Below are 19,555 nucleotides of genomic sequence, written 5' to 3'. Positions count from 1 at the left end.
TCCTACTCCACCACCCTGCAACACACCCTCCGCCATACCACCAACCCCTCAACTGGCCACCATCCGCCGGCAGGGCAACACGCGGCACAGCCAAGGTAGCCCATACAGGGGGGCACCGGACAGAGGCCGCAGAGCATACTGCTGGAAAGTGCAGTCCTAGCCGTCAGTACTACCCACTGATGGGCCTGGGATACCGGGATGGGGGGTGGTGGGACATGAAGGAGTAGGGTTCTCAGTGCCAACCGGGGTCACCGTGTGGCCCGCTGGACCTGATTGGCCACAGAGGTACGCACATGCTAACATGTCGAACTTTCACCCCTGCAGACAATAGATATTGGAATACAACTAACAATAGTGGCCCTCCTCCTAGTCGCCACAACCCTGGGGAATACACTGCGCTGTACGAGTTGGAGGTTTTCAAAGAGGAGGAAGCTGCATCAGAGTAGTGTGCCCCAGAGGAACAGGAGGCAGCCACTGAGGATGGGGAGCCAGCCACCCAACTGGCCAAGGAAGAAGCGATGCAAAGGAGGCACCACATGAGGCCTCGTGTGTACCGCCAGCGCCTGTCGTTCGAGGATCTGCTGGACCAGGCATGCCATCGAAGACTCCGGCTGAGCAGGGGGCAGTGAAATATTTCTGCCACATCATGGGGCGCCTAGCACCGCGGGGAAATGGGGGAGGACAGCCGCTCCCGGTGGCCGTCAAGGTGACGGTCGCCCTGAACATTTCCAACACCGCTGTGCCTGTACAGATTTCCGCAGGCCTTGGACATGCTGATCCACAGCCAAATCCCTCGCCCCAAGGCTTCCACCATCGACGCCACCTGTGAGGTGTTGGCCTGGGTGACATGTTTGGCCAACACCACCTCCTGCTCCTGCCCACGGTTGGACTCCTCCACCTGCAGGTGCTGGATACTCGCCAACAACCCCTCATGTAGTCTCTGACTCTGCTGCTGCATCTCCACAATCGATGGGACTGTCCATTCCAGAAGCTCAAAACAGGGCGGCAGCTATCCCTGGGATCGGCCCCCTCTCTGATCCTCCTCCCCTTGTGAGTTCCTACCTCCATACCGGAGTATTTGCGTGATGTAAACCAGATAATGCCCCAGGAGCCTCTTTACTAACATGCCAAATGGGTGGCATGGTAGCACAGTGGTTAGCACTGTGACTTCACAGCGCCAGGGACCCAGGTTCAATCCCCGGCTTGGGTCACTTCCTGTGCGGAGACTGCACGTCCTCCCCGTTTCTGCATGAGTTTCCTCCGGGTGCTCCGGTTTCTTCCCACAAGTCCTGAAAGATGTGCTGTTCGGTGAATTGGACATTCTGAATTCTCCCTCAGTGTACCCGAACAGGTGACGGAAGGTGGCGACTCGGGGCTTTTCACAGTAACTTTATTGCAGTTGTCATGTGAGAGTACCCTTTAAGAAATTAGTGTTTAAGAAATGTACCTTTAAGAAATGGAGCTGCTCGTGTTACTGGAGTGATGTCAGAGTGTGGGTGGAGCTGAGCTCCACTTCTGCTTTTTAGTTTCAGTTTGAGAAAGCTTGGGTGTGTCTGTTTTTTTCAGTGAGCTGAATCTGAAGTTAAAGGTGAGCTGCACTGCTGTTGATCTCTGCCATCAAAAGATTATCTATGGATCATTTGAGTAAACTCAGAATTGTAAAAAGGTCTCAGTATTGAATATAAATCTAATGTACTCCTGTTTGAAGGTTTGTTAAGCCTTTTGGATGTTAAAAGCACCGCATACAGATTACTTAGTGTTGTATTCTTTGGGGGGTGTATTTGATTTACTGGTTGCTAAGATATTCACTGTTTGCTTTAAAAAGGTTAACTTGAGTTCATAGAATAAACATTGTTTTGTTTTAAAAACCACTGGTCCATTTTCTGCTGTACCATACCTGTAGAGTGAGCCGTGTGCTCCCCATACCACAATCTATTAAAAGTTGTGGGTCAGGTGAACTCCATGATACACTTAGGAGTTCTCTAAACCCTGACCCATAACACAGTGTTAATGTAAGCCCACTTGTGACACTAATAAAGATTATTGTTATTATTTTACATAGATACACAGAAGATAGGAGCAGGAGGAGGCCTTTTGGTCCTTCGAGCCTGCTCCTCCGTTCATCACGACCATGGCTGATCATCCAACTCAGTAGCCTAATCCTGCTTTCTCCCCATAGCCTTTGATCCCACTCTCCCCAAGTGCTATATCTAGCCCTTGGATATATTCAATGATTTAGCATCAACTACTTCCTGTGGTAATGAATTCCACAGGTTCACCACTCCCTGGGTGAAGATATGTCTCCTCATCTCACCCGAAATGGTTTACCCTGAATCCTCAGACTGTGACCCCTGGTTCTGGACACGCCCATCATTGGTAACATCTTCCCTGCATCTACCCTGTCTAGTCCTGTTAGAATCGTATAAGTCTCTATGAGATCCCCCCTCATTCTTCTGAACTCCAGCGAGAACAATCCCAACCTAGTCAATCTCTCCTCATATGACAGTCCCGCCATCCCTGGAATCAGTCTGGTAAGCCTTCGCTGCACTCCCTCGAGAGCAAGAACATCCTTCCTCAGAGAATGAGACCAAAACTGCACACAATACTCCAGGTATGGCCTCACCAAGGCATTCAAAGCATTGTCTTGCATCTTTGACTTTGTCTCTTTGTATGTTTCTGGAACATATCTCTTCATTCACCTGAGGAAGGAGCAGTGCTCCGAAAGATAGTGATTTGAAATAAACCTGTTGGACTTTAACCTGGTGTTGTAAGACATCTTACTGTACAACTGCAGCAACACATCCCTATTTCTATACTCGAAACCTCTCGCAAAGAAGGCTAACATACCATGAGCCTTCTTTACCGCCTGCTGCACCTGCATGCTTACCTTCAGCGACTGGTGCACAAGGACACCCAGGTCCCGCTGCACACTCTGCTCTCCCAATTTATAACCATTCAGGTAGTAATCTGCCTTCCTGATTTTACTTCCAAAGTGAATAACCTCACACCTTTCCAAATTATACTGCATCTGCCATTGATTTGCCCACTCGCCCAACCTGTCCAGTGTAGCCATCTGGGATGGCCACTTCCAGATTACAAAATGGACACTTTGCAAAGATTGCAGAGAAAATGGACAATACCGAGAAAACAAGCAGGTTCAGAGCTTGTCTGTATATTGGAGCCGCAGCTCCCAGACAAGACCAAAACTGTAGGTTCATTAGCATACTAACGGCCCATCTCCGGGAACAAAAGAGTAACATTTGAGTAACCGATACTAAGGCAGACACCCCGGCGCCAGAGGAGACCGAAACAAAGCAGGCCAACGGCCATCTAGGACACGCCCAGCCATCAGGGCACCCACCCTTTTATTGGATGAAATCAATAGGAATGATCAAGAAACGGCCCAATTGAGTGGGGCCAAGTTCAAGGCCTGCCCAAAAGAGCGAGAAGCCCCTTTGGGCATAAGAAGCAGCCCCCAAGAGAGAATCGTTCTCTTGGACTTGGCTCTCACAGCGGAGAGACCCGTCCACCAGCTGCACCAGAAGCAAGTAAGTCCAAGGTCAACGCTCGTTACCAGACGGACGACCTTAGCTGTTCCCCTCTACCACTTCGACCCCAGCAGCCTCAGATCCGAACAACGGCCATTGTTCCTCTGACTGAGTGGGCGCCCGAAGCTAAGTATAGGCTTTAGCAGTCGTGATAATTTAGTCTGTAGAGTTTCGTGCATGAGTATATTTAACTGTGTGTGTAAATAAATAAGCATTGACTTTGAACGAACTAACTGGTGTGTCGAGTCTTTGATCAGTATTCGGTTTTGAACCTTGTGGCAGTATCGAAAGATACCTGGCGATTCTAGAGCAAATGTAATTAGAAATAAGGAAGGCGACCCTATTGACCGCCATCTTCAGAGCCAACCAAAGAGAGCAACACCAGATCATGCTGTAGGATCCCTGCATCCTCGTCACAGTTCCCTCATCCAAATTGCTAATATATATTGTGAATAGCTGGGGTCCCAGTACCGATCCCTGTGGCGCCACACTAGTTATTGCCTGCCAATTTGAAAAGGACCCATTAAGCCCTATTCTTTGTTACCTCTCTGCCAGCCAGTTTTCTGTCCACCTCAATACATTTCCCCCACTCCCATGGGGGAATGTATTATAACTGAGGTGCGTGTGTCTGGGATGGTGGAGGGTGTTGGAGATAGCTGTGATGGGAAATCAGTGTCATCATCGGATTTTGGTCTCGGGTTGATGGCTCGAGTCCATGCCGGTGACCCGTCACTGCTCGGCACCTGGGCTCTGGCTGTGGCTTGGGTCAGGGGACACCAGAAGGGCTCGCCCCATCGCCAGCAGCACCTGCAAAACACAAGACAAGATGCGTGATTAGACCATGGACCGGGAGAAGGGGAGTGGGAGTGGTAGGGGTGTGTGGAGAAGGGGTGAGGGAGTGTTGTCAGTTTGGGGATGGTGTGAGAGTAGTGTGGGGATGAGGGTGGTGTCAGGGTGGTGGGATGAGGGTGGTGTGGGGGTGAGAGTAGTGTTGGGGAGGGTTGGCACACATAACATGGGGAACTGCAACTCAGCGGGGTCTCACTTCTGCGTCCAATGCCGATTACAACCCTGGTGACTGCACTTTTCTTGGGGCCGCCAACCACGTCCAGTGCCCTCTGCTTGAGCCAATGGGCCGCAGGTCCGGCGGTCCCCCTGAAATCTTTTCCAGCTCCCAGTAGTTATGAGCAGCTTTCTGCTGGTGGTGGGGGGAAACAGAAAACGCAGTGTGTTAGTCAGTCTGACGCATGCAGCCCAGGGCATGGGAAGCTGGTGACTCAGTGGCCAGTGCACCCTGCCATGGCAACTGATATGGGTGCAGATGTGTGGTGCAGGGTTGGGTTCGGCAGGACTCTGGGTGGGAAGGGGTGGTAGGGTTACGGGTGTGTGGAACTGTGGATGGTGCCATGGACACAGTGCTGCCTAATTACTCTAGCCACCCTGAAGCGGTCGTGGAGTTTTTTCTACATTGCTGGCTGGTCCGAATAGTGCTGCTCACGGTTCTGACCACGTCTTCCATCTGCGCCTAGGCATGGTGAATGGCGGCGGCTGGCAATCTCCTTCCCGGGCCAGGATACAGGGTAGCCTACCTCCAAATAGCGTCCAGCAAAGTCTCAAGCTTGGCGTTCTGAAAATGAGGTGCCGCTCTCCTCACTTCCTTCTTGTTGCTGGGATGGTGTATGTGGGGAATGAAGTGTATATATGCGCCGGTGCTAGCCCCTCAAAAGTCGCTGAATCGGTCCGAGTGCAGCAACAGTTTTGCTGTTGTAGTAGTCTGCAAATCCTGCCCGGCATCAACATTTAGTCTCAGTAACAGAGAATTCAGCCGCTGATATGCTTCATACTTGAAATAATGTCAAATGATTGTCATAGTTCAGAATGATTTCACAAATACCAAACATTAATAATCATGACCCAGACATTCCTCTTGGTTTACATTATCACCAGAGGAAAATTGCTTTCACCCAGCAATCAGGAAATTCAAATGTCCTCCCCTTGCTGTTGTATGGGAGTGTAGGACAGCAGTACATCTGGTTGAGAGCAGCAAAACTCGAGATAAAGAAAGTGTAAATAATGAACATCCCTCTAGAAAGCTGTAAGCTTCAGGAAAATTTGTTAGCTATATTAAAAATAATAAAGGGACAAGATAGGGAATAATCTGTTTGAATTAGATTAGGGAGAATCAGAGAGCATAAGACCATATGACATAGGAACAGAATTAGGCCACTCGGCCCGTTGAGTCTGCTCCGCCATTTAATTATGGCTGATATTTTTCTCAACCCTATGTTATTCTCTAATTCTGAATAACGACTGTAGACTTACAGTTAACACAAACACTTTATTCAAAGGGTTTGTTCTGCTTCCAAAACTCAACTAGATATAAAACAGTCAAGAGGTATCACCAGTGAAACTAAGGTAAACTGCCTATGCTAAGCTATCCCTGTGTGCTGCTGCTCACTAGCTCTGTGCTTCTAAAAGAGGCGGATCCTGCCTTGGGCTCGACCCTTTATACCCGTCTCTGATGCTCCCTCTAGTGATGCTGTGGCTGTCACATCTGTGCTGCAGTCCCTGGTGTATGTGAAGATGTATGCACAGATGTACAGATCCACTACATCCCCCCCTTTTGACTTGATACGTTTTCAGGCTGGCCTCAAGAAAACTGTACATAAGAAGTGGTGAGAATAAGCAAAGTTGCACTCTGTGAAAATGATAACGTAATACAGAAACAATTAACAGTGTTATGAGTCCATCGTGAGAAATGTTCATATTTGTCTTGTGGGTGTGTTGAAGTGTTGTTACAAATCTAGCCGGTCGGGTGCCTTACGGGTTCTTCTGGAGCGCCTTAACGGTGATGGTGGGGATGACGGTTTGATGTCATCAAGAGTACTGTCTGGCGTTGTGTGGCGAGGAACGTCCTGTGGACTAATGGACTTAGTCAAGTCCAGCGTGGGAAACACCGGCGTTGTAGGCCGAAGCATTAACAGATCCCGGCGGTTACGGAGAAAGAGTACTCCCGCCGACGACTTGACAATGTAGGACCGCGGTGCCTCCTGCCTGATCACTGTGGCTGCTCAGACCATCCACCTTCTGGGTCTCTGATCCTGACGATGTCGCCCATGTTCAGTGGCTTGAGTGGGATCACATGTTGATCGCAGTATTGGTTTTGTTTGGACCGTAGTACCCACATTTTGTCGAGTACCAGAGCGTTATCGGGGTCTCGGAATTGAATCGCCGGGAGGGTTGTCCGGATGTCCCTGCCAAAGAGCATCTGCGCTGGCAACAGTCCTGAGCTCAATGGGGTTGCTCGGTAGGACAACAGCGCCAGGTTGATGTCCGAGCGTGAATTTGTTGCCTTGCTAATAAGTTGTTTAACAATGTGGACACCCTTTTCCACTTTCGCATTTGACTGTGGGTAGCGCGGACTGGATGTTACGTGCCGAAAGCTGTAGCGGTCTGAGAACTCTTTCCATTCCCAGCTCGCGAAGCAGGGACCATTATCTGACATCACCACACGCGGGATTCCATGTCGTGCAAATGTCTCCTGGCACGCCTCGATGACAGATGAAGACGTGAGATCATGGAGCTTCAGTACCTCTGGATAGTTTGAGTAATAGTCCATGATCAAGACGTAATCACGCCCTGTGGCATGAAATAGGTCAATGCCCACTTTTGTCCTCGGTGCCATTGTGAGTTCGTGTTGCTGCAGTGGTTCTTTACACTCTGCGGGTTGATGTCTTTGACAGGTGTCACATGTCATGACCATGTCCGTTATGTCTTGATTCATGCCGGGCCAGTACACAGCCTGACGTGCTTGCCTTTTGCATTTCTCAATTCCTAGGTGGCCTTCATGAATCTTACGTAGCAACGCGGCGTGGAGTGTGGCCGGAATCACAATCTGCGCATTGCGTAGCAGCAGGCCGTCAACTTCAATCAGTTCTGACTTGACATTCTGAAATTGTGGACATTGTCCCCTCGTCCAACCGTGCTGGAGTAGGTGCAGCACCCTCCATAGGGTTGTATCTTTCTGCGTCTCCTGTCGGATTAGGCAAAGCTTCTCATCCGAAGCAGGCAAATTCTCCATGCATAACTGTGTTTGGGCCGCGATTTCTCTGATAGGGGCTGATGGTGCGTTGTCAGTGCCAATTGATCGGGACAGTGCGTCGGCAATGGCAAGATCTCTTCCCGGAGTGTATACTAGGGTGAAATCATACCTTCGCAGCTACATCATGATGCGCTGCAGACGAGGTGTCATGTCATTTAGATCCTTGTCTATGATATGGACCAACGGTCTGTGGTCGGTTTCCACTATGAACATGGGCAGGCAGTACACATAGTCATGGAACTTCAGAATCCCAGTGAGGAGTCCGAGACATTCTTTTTCGATCTGTGCATATCTGCACTCAGTTGGGGTCATGGCCCTGGACGCGTATGCCACCGGAATCCAGTCAGACTGGTCGGCCTGTTGGAGGAAAACGGCGGCAATCCCATCCTGGCTGGCGTCAGTGGAGATCTTGGTGGGTCTGGTTGCGTCAAAGAAAGCAAAGGTCGGTGCCCTCGTTAGTTGCTGTTTGAGATCCACCCATTCATTTTGGTGACGTTGTGCCCACTCAAACGCAGTGGTCTTTCGTAGGAAATTGCGTAAAGCTGCCGTCCGTGCGGACAGGTTTGGGATGAACCTGCCGAGGAAGTTGACGAAGCCCAGAATTCGTAGCACCGCCTTCTTGTCGTGTGGCATCTTCATGGTCCATATTGCAGCGATTTCCGCCTCATCAGGGCTGACACCCTGAGTTGATATGGTGTCACCCAAAAAGGTTACAGACTCCTTCGCAAATGTGCATTTTGCCTGGTTCAGTTTCAAACCGTATTTATGAATCCTCTGAAACACCTTCTTCAGACGACAGAGGTGTTCTTCTTCAGTGGTGCACCATACGATGATGTCATCCACATGGACTCTGACACCCTCGATGCCCTCGGTCATTTGCTCCATTGTCCTGTGGAAGATCTCTGTCGCAGAGATAATGCCAAAGGGCATGCGATTGAAGCAGAAACTTCCAAATGGCGTGTTGAACGTACACAGTAATCTGCTCGAGTCATCGAGCTGTATCTGCCAAAATCCCTGCGAGGCGTCGAGTTTGGTGAAGATATCAGCATGCGCCATCTCAGACATGATCTCTTCACGCTTGTGGATGGGGTAGTGTTCCCGGCGAATGTTCTGGTTCAGGTCCTTCGGGTCCATGCATATGCGAAGATCTCCAGAAGGTTTCTTAACACAGACAATGGAACTAACCCAGTCAGTCAGCTGTGTGACTCGCGATATTACGCCTTGTGACTGCAGTCTGTTGAGTTCCACTTTCAACATCTCCCGCAGCGGAGTTGGAACCCTCCTGGGCGGCTGAATGATGGGTTTGGCGTCTGTCTTCAGCATGATTTTGTATTGGCAGGGTAGGGTGCCCATGCCTTTGAATACGTCGGGGTATTCTTGTAGCATGCTGTGGATTTTAGCTTCCAGGCTTGATGGATCCTGGGTGTGCATGTAAATGCGTTGCACCAGCCACAGGTCTTTGCAGGCCTGAGCGCCTAACAGTGATGATTTATTGTCGTCTACAATCTTGAATCGTAGCTGCTTGCGTATTGTCTTGTTGTCCACCCGGAGATGGCACAATCCCTTTGAGGTGATCTGATTGCCATTGTAGTCCTACAGCCGACATGCAGCGGGTATTATTTCATGGTCTCCTGGAATCGAATGGAGATCAATACTAGTGAGGAGGTTCGCTGAGGCCCCAGTGTCAAGCTTGAAGACTAATGGAAAGTCATTGACTTGCACAGTCGTAGTCCACTCACTGCTGGAATCAATGCTGTTGACCGGGTGAGGCGTGGCGATTGTTGCGTCATGTTTTTCAATTGTCTCGATCGTGTCCACGACAAACGAGTTGTCGCAAGCGAGGTTGTCCTCATCCGAGGAATACTCATCATTGTTTTTTTTTGTGTTCCGTTGAGTCTATGCTTTGTACGTTGAAGTTCATGTGTTTCTGTCTTGTTGTCTTCATTAGCAGTGCAGCTCTGCTCTGTGAGGCAAAGTGGTTGTATTTGCCACACTTTAAACATTGTTTTCCAGAAGCTGGACATTGCCCTTTTAAGTGGACGTGTCCGCAGCGGGGACACGTCATGACGCTGTCCCTCCACGCTCGCGCATGCGCAGTAGGCCTTTCTTCCGTGTCACATCTTTGGGAGAACTGCACTTGCGTGTGGCCTGCATCCAGGTTCGCGCGCGCGGGATTGCCGCTAGAGGAGCGCCTTCTGGACGCCTGGGCCACCATTGTGACGTGCTCGATCTCGTGGTGAAAGCCTTGGTCCCAGTAAGTAAACTCCTCATATTCTTCTTTTCTTTTTTCATAAGTAGAGCATCTTTGCATGGCTGTTTCCAGGGTTAGGTCTTTTCATTTTAATAAAGATTTTCTGAGTCCCTCATCAGATATACCATTGACTATATGGTCTCTGATGAGGGAGTCACGGAGGTTTTCAAAGTTGCAGGATTGAGCTAGTAATTTTAAATCAGTTACAAAACTGCTGAAAGATTTTCCCGGTTTTTGTAAACGCCTGGGGAACTTGAATCTTTCAAATATCTCATTGACTTCAGATTGACAGTGGGTTTCAAATTTTTTGATGATTATTTCCAGCTTGCCCTTGTCCTCCCCTTGCAGGGAGGTAAAGGAATTTTATATTTCTAGTGCCTGCGGCCCAGCCAGGGATAAGAGCAAGGCTATCTTCCTGGCATCAGACGCTGAGGTTAGATCCTTAGCTTCTAGATATATTTTGAACTGTTGTATGAAAAGTGTCCAATTGGGATGCATATTACCAGTGGTCTGGAGCAGGCGTGGAGGTTGGATTGGGTCCATCGTGCTGATTGGTATCTGAAGGGTCCGAATGCTGCGAGGCCTTCCTTGGTCAAATGTCTGGTTTAAGTTCTCTTCTCTTGCTGGTGTCTAGCTGGCTTGCTGAAACCACTCCTGGTACTATATGTTATTCTCTAATTCTGAATAATGACTGTAGACATACAGTTAACACAAACACTTTATTCATAGGGTTTGTTCTGCTTCCAGAGCTCAACTAGATGTAAAACAGTCAAGAGGTATCACCAGTGAAACTAAGGTAAACTGCCTATGCTAAGCTATCCCTGTGTGCTGCTGCTCACTAGCTCTGTGCTTCCAAAAGAGTCGGATCCTGCCTTGGGCTCGACCCTTTATACCCATCTCTGATGCTCCCTCTAGTGATGCTGTGGCTGTCCCATCTGTGCTGCAGTCCCTGGTGTATGTGCAGATGTATGTACAGATGTACAGATCACTACATCCCCCCCTTTTGACTTGATAAGTTTTCAGACTGGCCTCAAGAAAACTGTACATAACAAGTGGTGAGAATAAGCAAAGCTGCACACTGTGAAAATTATAAAGTAATACAGAAACAATGTAGACCAAGGCAGGCCAGCAGCACGGTTCAATTCCCGTAACAGCCTCCCCGAACAGGCTCCGGAATGTGGCGACTAGGGGCTTTTCACAGTAACTTTATTGAAGCCTACTTGTGACAATAAGCGATTATTATTTTCATTTTCAACAGTGTTATGAGTCCATCGTGAGAAATGTTCATATCTGTCTAGTGGGTGTGTTGAAGTGTCGTTACAAATCTAGCCGGTCGGGTGCCTTACGGCTTCTGCTGTTAATCAGGTTAATCAGAAGTGTATCAGGAACAGAAAGGAACAAAAAGGTAAGTTTAATTTTCTCCCTTTTTAAATATGTGTTCATGAGATGTGAACATTGCTGCCAAGACCAACATTTGTTTCGCATCCATATGTGCCCATAAGAAGATAATGGTGTGCCACGTTTTGGAATTGTTGCAACCCATCTGATGCAGCACAGTAGCACAGTAGTTAGCACAGTTACTTCACAGTTCCAGTGTCCCAGGTTCGATTCCCGGCTTGGGTCACTGGCTGTGTGGAGTCTGCACATTCTCCCCATGTCTGCGTGGGCTTCCTCCGGGTGTTCCGGTTTCCTCCCACAGTCCAAAGATGTGCAGGTTAGGTTGATTGGCCATGATAAATTGCCCTTAGTGTCCAAAAAGGTTTGGTGGGGTTACTGGGTTACGGGGGATAGGGTGGAAGTGTAAGATTAAGTAGGGTGCTCTTGCCAAGGGCCGGTGCAGACTCGATGGGCCAAATGGCCTCCTTCTGCACTGTAAATTCTATGATTCTATATTGCAGGTACAGCTGCAGTGCTGTTTGAGAGTTCCAGGATTATACCCAGCAACAGGGAAAGAACAGCACTATAGTTCCAAGTCAAGATGGTGAGTGGCTTGGAGGGGAACGTGCAGGTGCTTGTGTTCCCATGCATCACCTGTCTTTGTCCTTCTTTGTGGTAGTGGTCTAGGGTTTGGAAGGTGCTCTCAAAGGAGATGGTGAGTTGCTGTAGTTTGTCTTGTATCTGGTACACAACACTGCTACTGTGCGCCAATGGCGGGAATGTTCAAGTTATTGGGTTGGGTGTTGATCAAGTGGGTTGCTTTGTCCTGGATGGTATCAAGTTTCTTTCGTGTTGTTGGAGCTCCCCTCGCCATGGGAGAGTATTCCATTACACTCCTGACTTGTGCCTTGTAGAAAGTGAACAAGCTTTTGGGAGTCAAGAGGTTAGTTGCTGCAGAATTCCCAGCCTCTAATCTGAGGATAGCATTATCAACCAAAATGAATGAGCTACAATTAGGTTCTCAAGTCATTCAAGTCAATATTTTGCTGCAGCTCGGGCATCTTGTAACATTTCCATTAGTGAAAAGGCCTTTGGTGCCCCGTCAGCTGGCGCGGAAATTACATTGCTGGGCGGCGCATGCGCGGGAGCGTTAGCGGCCGCTCACGGCATCCCCGCGCATGCGCTGTGGAGGGATTCTCTTCCGCCTCCGCCATGGTGGAGACCGTGGGGAAGGCGGAAGGAAAAGAGTGCACTCACGGCACAGGCCTGCCCGTGGATCGGCGGGCCCCGATTGCTGGCCAGGCCACCGTGGGGGCACCCCCCAGAGCCAGATCGCCCGCGCCGCCCCCCAGGACTCCGGAGCCCGCCCGCGCCACCTTGTCCGCCGATAAGAGAGGTGGTTTAATCCACACCGGCGGGACAGGCATTCTAGCAGCGGGACTTCGGCCCATCCGGGCCGGAGAATCCCGGGGGGGGGGGGCGCCAACCGGCGCGCCACAATTCCCGCCCCCGCCGAATCTCCGGTGCCGGAGAATTCGGCAACCGGTGGGGGCGGGATTCATGCCAGCCCCCGGCGATTCTCCGACCCGGCGGGGGGTCGGAGAATCTCGCCCATCATATCACATATCTGGGGCGTCATTCTCCGACCCCCCGCCGGGTCGGAGAATGGCCGTTGGCCGCCGTGAATCCCGCCCCCGCCGAAGTCTCCGGTAGCGGAGATTGGGCGGGGGCGGGAATCGGGCCGCGCCGGTTGGCGGGTCCCCCCGCTCAATTCTCCGGCCCGGATGGGCCGAAGTCCCGCCCAGAAATTGCCTGTCCCGCCGGCGTAAATCAAAGCTGGTATTTACCGGCGGGACCAGGCGGCGTGGGCGGGCTCCGGGGTCCTGGGGGGGGCGCAGGGCGATCTGACCCCGGGGGGTGCCCCCACGGTGGCCTGGCCCGCGATCGGGGCCCACCGATCCACGGGCGGGCCTGTGCCGTGGGGGCACGCTTTCCCTTCCGCCTCCGCCACGGCCTCCACCATGGCGGAGGCGGAAGAGACTCTCCCCACTGCGCATGCGCGGGTAACTGTCGGCGGCCGCTGACGCTCCCGCGCCTGCGCCGCATTTCCGCGCCAGCTGGCGGGGCAACAAACGCCATTTCCGCCAGCTGGCGGGGCGGAAATCCCTCCGGCGTCGGCCTAGCCCCTCAATGTTGGGGCTCGGCCTCCAAAGATGCGGAGCATTCCGCACCTTTGGGCCGGCGCGATGCCCGTCTGATTGGCGCCGTTTTTGGCGCCAGTCGGCCGACATCGCGCCGTTGGGGGAGAATTTCGCCCCATATCACTAAAACGATTGTTATGCTTTTAATTACTAGCCCTATATATCAGCAGCAGGTTTAATTCATATTTCTCATAGAAATGCAACAACTGCATACTATTTAATATATGTCAATAGTGAAGTAAATAGCAAGATGCTGCCTTCAAGGAGCTACAGATGGAACAACACAATTCAGACAGCAACATTTGGAGATTGCCATTTAACCAGGCAACTATCCCCTCATCTGAGGTTGCTGTACCATTTACACATAAACAAGAGTGAGTGCTTGTCATTATTTTGATAGGAAAATCTGAAAAAGAAGGAAACTTGTCACAATATCAAGGACAGCAGGCTGCATCGCCACCATACATTCTGCTTTTTTTCCGTCTTGTAAGCTCTTGGTTTGCAAAGATCTGTTCTGCTTCACCAGTTTTCCTGTTTAATTTTACCTGCGTCAATACCATCGTTTCAGTTATTCGTACATTCTCTATGTTGCATAAATGTCTTTAATTTCTCTCACCCTCCAGTTGTGACATGTTAATATCATTTCAGCAACTGAACTATCTCGTTTACCTTTTAAGCACTTTCTGGGTCATTGCTACTCTTCATATATGTGTGTGTCTGCGTGAGTATATTGTGCCTGTGTGCGTATTTTGCATGTGAGTTGTGCATATTGTTTGCATACCGTGGGTGGGATTTTCCAGTCGCCTCCACGGAGTGTTTGGTTGGTGGCGGGATCTTCTGGTCCTGCCGCTGTCAACGGGCTTTGCCATTGTTTACATCCCCGCCACCAGGGACCAGAAGATCCCACTAGCGGGAACAGTCAGAAAATTCCAGCCATGTGTGTGTGAACGTATGTGTGTGTACATCACCTTTTCGTTTCCCTTTCCTTTTGCTCTGTTCCGTTTTCACAGAATCACAGAATTATGGTGTAGAAGGAACCTGTTCAGTCCATCATGTCTGCGCCAAATGAACATTATGACTCAGTGCCATTCTCCTACCTCTTCCTCATAACTCTGCACATGGTTCCATTCAAATAATCATCTAATACCTAATTGAATGCTTCCATTAAATCTGCCTCCAGCACTGTTCCAGACTCACATCTCACATGAATACACATATTGTATTAAGGGTGGCATCGTGGCACAATGGTTAGCATTGCTGCCTCACAGAGGTAGTGGACCCTTGTTCAATTCCAATCTTGGGTGACTGTGTGGAGATTGCTTGTTCTCCCCGTGTCTGTGTGGGTTTCCTCCGGGTTCTCTGGTTCCCTCCCACAGCACAAAGATGCACTGGTTAGATGGATTGGCCTTGAGAAATTGCCCCTAAGTGTCCAAAGGTTAGGTGGGGGTTACAGGGATAGGGCGGGGGATTGGGCCCACGTAGGGTGCTCTTTCGGAAGGTCAGTGCAGACTCGATGGGCTGAACGGCCATAAGACCAAAAGACCATAAGACATAGGAGCGGAAGTAAGGCCATTCGGCCCATTGAGTCCACTCCACCATTCAATCATGGCTGATTTCAACTCCATTTACCCGCTCTCTCTCCATATCCCTTAATGCCTCGAGAAATCAAGAATTTATCAACTTCTGTCTTAAAGACACTCAACGTGCCGGCCTCCACCACCCTCTGTGGCAATGAATTCCACAGACCCACCACTCTCTGGCTGAAGAAATTTCTCCTCATCTCTGTTCTAAAGTGACTCCCTTTTATTCTAAGGCTGTGCCCCCGGGTCCTAGTCTCCCCTGCTAATGGAAACAACTTCCCTACGTCCACCCTATCTAAGCCATTCATTATCTTGTAAGTTTCTATTAGATGGGCAGCACGGTAGCATTGCGGATAGCACAATTGCTTCACAGCTCTAGGGTCCCAGGTTCGAAGCCGGCTTGGGTCACTGACTGTGCGGAGTCTGCACATCCTCCCCGTGTGTGCGTGGGTTTCCTCCGGGTGCTCCGGTTTCCTCCCACAGTCCAAAGATGTGCAGGTTAGGTGGATTGGCCATGAAAAATTGCCCGTAGTGTCGAAAGTTGCCCTTAGTGGTGGGTGGGGTTACTGGGTTACAGGGGATAGGGAGGAGGTGTTGTGTAGGGTGCTCTTTCCAAGAGCCGGTGCAGACTCGATGAGCCGAATGGCCTCCTTCTGCACTGTAAATTCTATGTAAATCTATGTAAATCTCCCCTCAACCTCCTAAACTCCAATGAATATAATCCCAGGATCCTCAGACGTTCATCATATGTTAGGCCTACCATTCCTGGGATCATCCGTGTGAATCTCCGCTGGACCCGCTCCAGTGCCAGTATGTCCTTCCTGAGGTGTGGGGCCCAAAATTGCTCACAGTATTCTAAATGGGGCCTAACTAATGCTTTATAAAGCTTCAGAAGTACATCCCTGCTTTTACATTCCAAGCCTCTTGAGATGAATGACAACATTGCATTTGCTTTCTTAATTACGGACTCAACCTGCAAGTTTACCTTTAGAGAATCCTGGACTAGGACTCTCAAGTCCATTTGCACTTCAGCATTATTAATTTTGTCACCGTTTAGAAAATAGTCCACGCCTCTATTCTTTTTTCCAAAGTGCAAGACCTCGCACTTGCCCACGTTGAATTTCATCAGCCATTTCTTGGACCACTCTCCTAAACTGTCTAAATCTTTCTGCAGCCTCCCCACCTCCTCCATACTACCTGCCCCTCCACCTATCTTTGTATCATCGGCAAACTTAGCCAGAATGCCCCCAGACCCGTCAAAGAGATCGTTAGTATATAAAGAGAACAGCTGTGGCCCCAACACTGAACCCTGCGGGACACCACTCGTCACCGGTTGCCATTCTGAAAAAGAACCTTTTATGCCAACTCTCTGCCTTCTGCCTGACGGCCAATCGTCAATCCATGTTAGTACCTTGCCTCGAATACCATGGGCCCTTATTTTACTCAGCAGTCTCCCGTGAGGCACCTTATCAAAGGCCTCCTTCTGCGCTTTAGGGATTCGATGACTCACTGTGTGAAAAAGTTTTTCTCACATCACATTTTCTTCTTTTGAAAATCACTTTAAATCTGTGTCCTCTAGTTCTTGATCCTTTTTCAAGCAGGAACAAAAGTTTCATCCTCTCTGCTCTGTCCAGCCCCCTCGTGATTTTGAGCATCTCTATCAAATGTCCTCTGAGACTTCTTCTCCCCAAGGAGAACAGTTCCAACCTCTTCAATCTAAATAATCTTCATAACTGAAGTTGCTCATCGCTGGAACCATTCAAAGAACAAAGAACAGTACAGCACACGAACAGGCCCTTCGGCCCTCCAAGCTTGCGCCCATCACGTGTCCTATCTAGACCAATCGCCTGTATCCTTCTACACCCTGTCTTTTCATGTGTCTATCTAGGTAAGTCTTAAAAGTCGCTAACCTGCCTCAACCACCTCACTTGGCAGTGCATTCCAGGCCACCACCACCACCTGTGTAAAAAACTTCCCCCACACATCTCCACTGAACCTTTCCCCCCTCACCTTGAACTTGTGCCCCCTTGGAATTGTCATTTCCACCTCATAATTTTATAAACTTCTATCAGGTCGCCCCTCGGCCTTCGTCTTTCTAGCGAGAACAATCCCAGTTTATTCAATCTCTCCTCATATCTCATTCCTGTAAACCTCTTCTGCACTCTTTTAAATATTTAAAAGTTATCCACATTTTAAACATTTTAGATGCTGTCCACCTATAATTTGTTTAGTCCTGACAATGGGTTGCCACCTGAAACATTAACTTATCTGTCTCATGCACAGACCCTCACTGGCCTGCTGAAAATCCAGTATTTTCTATTTTTATTTCAGATGTCTAGCATCTGTTTATACTGAATTTACCACCAATAGTTGGTCTCCCTTCCTCTCAATAGTTCACTTCAGAGCAGATATCAGATGCGCTGTAACACAAGCTTTCTTGGCATGAATACAATGGGTGTTAAATAGAGTTTTCAGAGAAGAATGTCTCTGGGTGTTCTTGGAATTGAACCTGTCTGACAACTCCCTGAAAACGCAATGATGCACTGTATTTAAATTATAATGAATGGTCATCAGGGAACTCACCAAACTATATTCACCACAATACTCTGATTGTCAGTGTTCACAAACTCTGGAATCTGATTCATCTCAAGTCCCCAACTACTGAACAGTGCAAGCTCTCACAAACTTTCATTCATCCAACACCTAAAGTCATACTTCATTAACAATTGCTTTATCGATTAATTTTGTGGTGCTAAGAATTTGTTTAGTTTGAAAACAAATCTGTGAGACTGCTTTGCAAATAAATGTTTTTTGAATAAATTATTTATTTTAATGAACTATTGTGAAAATGAGCATAATGGATTGCCAAACTAATAATCATTGTTATAATAACAATCTTTATTATTGTCACAAGTAGACTTACATTAACACTGCAATGAATGTACTGTGAAAATCCCCTAGTTGCCACAGTCCAGCACCTGTTCGGGTACACAGGGAGAATTCAGAATGTCCAATTCACCTTAGAGCACGTCTTTCGGGACTTGTGGGAGGAAATGAGAGTGCCCGTGAGGAAACCCAGACAGACACAGGAAGAACGTGCAGACTCCACACAGACAGTTGCCCAAGCCGGGAGTCGAACCTGGTACCCTGGTGCTGTGAAGCAACAGTGCTACCCATTGTGCTACCCAATCCTTCAGTTTTCATAGATTTCATAGAATTTACAGTGCAGAAGGAGGCCATTGGGCCCATCGAGTCTGCACTGGCCCTTGGAAAGAGCACCCCACTTAAGTCCACACTTCCAACCTATCCCGGTAACCCAGTAACCACACCCAACCTTTTTGGACACTAAGGGCAATTTATCATGGCTGACTGTTGCACTGGAGGCCCGAGGGTGCCTCTGGAATAGGACTGTTCACTGTGATTTCTGAGCGCAGGTAAGTGTGCATCTTCCAGTATCGGCAGGCCGTGGATTTCTGCCGGTTATCATCATAGAATTTACAGTGCAGAAGGAGGCCATTCGGCCCATCAAGTCTGCACCGGCTCTTAGAATGAGCACCCTACCCAAGGTCAACACTGCCACCCCATTCCCATAACCCAGTAACCCCACCCAACACTAAGGGCAATTCTGGACACTAAGGGTAATTTATCATGGCCAATCCACCTAACCTGCACATATTTGGACTGTGGGAGGAAACCATAGCACCCGGAGGAAACCTACGCAGACACAGGGAGAACGTGCAGACCCTGCACAGACAGTAACCCAAGCCAGGAATCAAACTTGGGACCCTGGAGCTGTGAAGCAACTATGCTAACCACTGTGCTACTGTGCCTTCACACTCTCAATTCGAATTACAAATTTTATTTTTAAGATTCTTGCAAGAGTTGATTCCTTAATGCAAAGCATGTGATGAAACAATCAAATACTATAATATTTACAGATAGTGAACTATAAAGTGGGGAAGGCAATGGTTATTGGGCCTGACTTTCCAGGATCGGTGCAATCTGACACCATAACTAGTTTGTGCCTGGATCTTTCCAAGTGAATTTACTCCAACATTTCCAGGAAGTCACTTGAATACACCACTGCAAACACAATTGCAAGGACCCCAGAAGCAGTGTAGCCAACGATTTTACTCCATCTCCCGCAACTGTTTGAACTGATTAATCATGGCATAACCAGGGTTATATATTTCACAATTTCAAATATTGCACCATCTTCATGAACCCAGTGGCTTGCAGAGTTTTAAGGAATGGGTACACTCAGGATTTTACATATGTTAAGGACAGGCTTAACTTCTGCTTAAGGGTCCCATTCCTAATATGTTCGGTTCCCGGCTTGGGTCACAGGCTGTGTGGAGTCTGCACATTCTCCCCATGTCTGCGTGGGTTTCCTCCGGGCGTTCCGGTTTCCTCCCACAGTCCAAAGATGTGCAGGTTAGGTGGATTGGCCATGATAAATTACCCTTAGTGTCCAGAATTGCCCTTAGTGTTGGGTG

Source organism: Scyliorhinus torazame, chromosome 4 (assembly GCF_047496885.1).
Source record: "Scyliorhinus torazame isolate Kashiwa2021f chromosome 4, sScyTor2.1, whole genome shotgun sequence".
NCBI classification, from domain to species: domain Eukaryota; kingdom Metazoa; phylum Chordata; class Chondrichthyes; order Carcharhiniformes; family Scyliorhinidae; genus Scyliorhinus; species Scyliorhinus torazame.
Note: the sequence above shows the minus strand (reverse complement) of the source record.